At 37.2% G+C, this 2,500-nt stretch overlaps 1 pseudogene; it reads right to left on the reverse strand.

Moving 5' to 3' along the window:
- Positions 1-2,500, reverse strand: part of LOC138056382 (uncharacterized) — a 5,541-nt pseudogene that overhangs the window by 463 nt on the left and 2,578 nt on the right.

The raw sequence follows: 2,500 nt of genomic DNA on the forward strand, positions 1-2,500 counted from the left end.
CTGCTATTTCCACTTCAGTTTCGTCATCACATGTGTGGAGAACTTAATAGCACTTGTGCTGTTTAAACGAGTGGGTATTTTTTGCCAGATTTCACCCCTCTCTTTGCTTTGCTTTGGGTATTTGAGAATTTCCACTACCAGAACTTCCCGGCAAAGCATCAGGTCATGTTCCTCAGACCATGGCACACTTAAAAATCTGCATGTATTTAAATGTGGTAATAATTAGACCTGGTTATTCTTCAGCAACATCTTAAATGATAATAGTGGCTTCAGATTAAAACGCAGTTGTTCAGTGGAGAAAGTCTGCGCAAAATAATTCAATCTACTCATTTACAAAAAAAGAAAACTACATTAAGACTGCTCATGTGACAAACAAAGCAGTGGTTTACGCAGAATCCAGCAAATAAACTAAGCGTACAAACAGCGAGAAATATTTATGCCAGCATCAAACCCCTGCTAAATTGTATTACAAGATTGCTTTACAAAAGGTTGATCCTCATGCGTAAAAGACACCAGGAAAGACAGCGATCAGATAGTAAACAATCATTAACGATTGTAATCTTTTAATCTCTGCATTTTTTGTTTTCACATGCAGAAACATTTAGAATACAACAAGCTATTTTGCTGATAATAGATGAAATGTTCTTTCTCGTATAAGATGAATTGAAAGCTATGTAACTTCCAGTACCGTGCAAATGTAAGTTGACAGTCTCGACTCAAAACTCTATCTGCGATCCTCAATGTTTTCGAGAATTGAGGATCGAGTTTCGAGACCCTCGAAAATATTTTAGAGGATCTCAATCAGAAATCTCGAGGTGAGATGAGACTTCTCGAAAGCAAAACAATAGCGTTAGACAAAGGCTTTTGACACGGGGCCGCCTTTAATATTTCCAGACATTCAGTACCAAATTACATTATTCATTATTCGTGTCTTCGGCAAAAGTCTTCAACCGAACAAACCAAATGCAAACAAACTTGAGCTTAAAAATATTTACACAATACTATGCGATACAAAAATTTTGATTTATTTTTCTCCAACTGCTTCCTTTAAGATTTGCAGACATTTAGGAGTGCCGAAACTGTTAATTTGCAAGTGTGTCAGAAGATTGTCGAAGGAAGCTGTTATGGCTCGACAAAACCGACGCATGTAAGGCAAACCACAGCTCCTTGGGATTTGGCGAGGGAGTCTCTCTTTCATCTGTCAGGATATTCGACCATTTGATGCCGAAGATGCAGCATATCTTCACCGAAGCGAAGAAATGGAAAGGGAAAAACATCTAAACTCTTGCGTTTATCTATGGAAGGACGGCAGCTCCCAAGCATTGAATATACGAAACGTTGCTGATTTTACAAGGCTTCGCTGACTGATAATGTATCCTTTTATAACTTCATTGAATGATGAATGACGATGAATATCGTAAAACTGTAAGATCTCTGTTCCGGGAGTTACCGTTTTTTGGTGTGAACCATTTTGTACCGCTCCACGGCCAATTTAATAATCTCAACACTACTTCTCTTCCAACCGAAAAAGGCCTAGAAAAGCTCTCCAGTTTTCATGACCATCATTTATAAGTAATATTATTAGTAATATCAACCCGGACCAAAATCTCGTAGATCTAAAAATTCACAGCAGGTATTTTTTCCTCATAGTTTTTACACGATGAAAAATAGTTTTCACGATACCGATGATATGTTTTCTTTGTTTCATGCGAATGTTTGAAGCCTAAAGCGCAATTTTGAAAATCTCCAGACTCATCTTCTTAATGAGCTTGGATATCCTTTTAATATTATAGGAATAACTGAAACCAGAGTCACTGAAAATGATCAGTCTGATTATCAACCAAGTATTCCTGGCTATAGTTTGAAATTTGTCCCGACACCTCTTGCTGCTGGAGGTGTTGGAATGTTTATTGATGAAAATGTAAAGTATCGAGTCATTGAAAAAACCTCCTCACACGCTTTTCAAGCACTGTGGCTTGAATTACAATTTGAAAGGAAAAGTAACATTATCTGTGGTGTAATTTATAGGCAGCACAACTCCCCTGAGAGATTTCAGACATATTTTGATGAAACCTTAGAAAAACTTAGCAACTCAAGCAAGCCAATCTGTCTTGGGAGACTTCAACATAAACCTCCTCAATGCTGAAACCTGCAACTTTACTAAAAACTTCTTACTTTCGTTGCAAAGTTATTCTTTTATTCCTACAATTGATAAACCAACCAGGGTCAACAGTAACTCAGCCACGCTAATCAATAATATCTTTGTAAACCAAATTGGTAGGGAAATCACGAGTGGTAATATAATCCCGGATATAAGCGATCACTACTCTCAATTTTGTATTATTAAGTCTCTCAAGGTAAAGGAGTTACCCCAAAAAACTATCTATCGGAAGTTTTCAAGAGACACAGAGGAAAACATTCATTCTGAGTTATCCGAGATCAACTGGGATTTGGTCATGAGAAACTGTGGAGATAATGCAAATGCTGGCTTTTCTAAATT

This window comes from Montipora capricornis, chromosome 1 (assembly GCF_036669925.1).
Source record: "Montipora capricornis isolate CH-2021 chromosome 1, ASM3666992v2, whole genome shotgun sequence".
NCBI lineage: Eukaryota > Metazoa > Cnidaria > Anthozoa > Scleractinia > Acroporidae > Montipora > Montipora capricornis.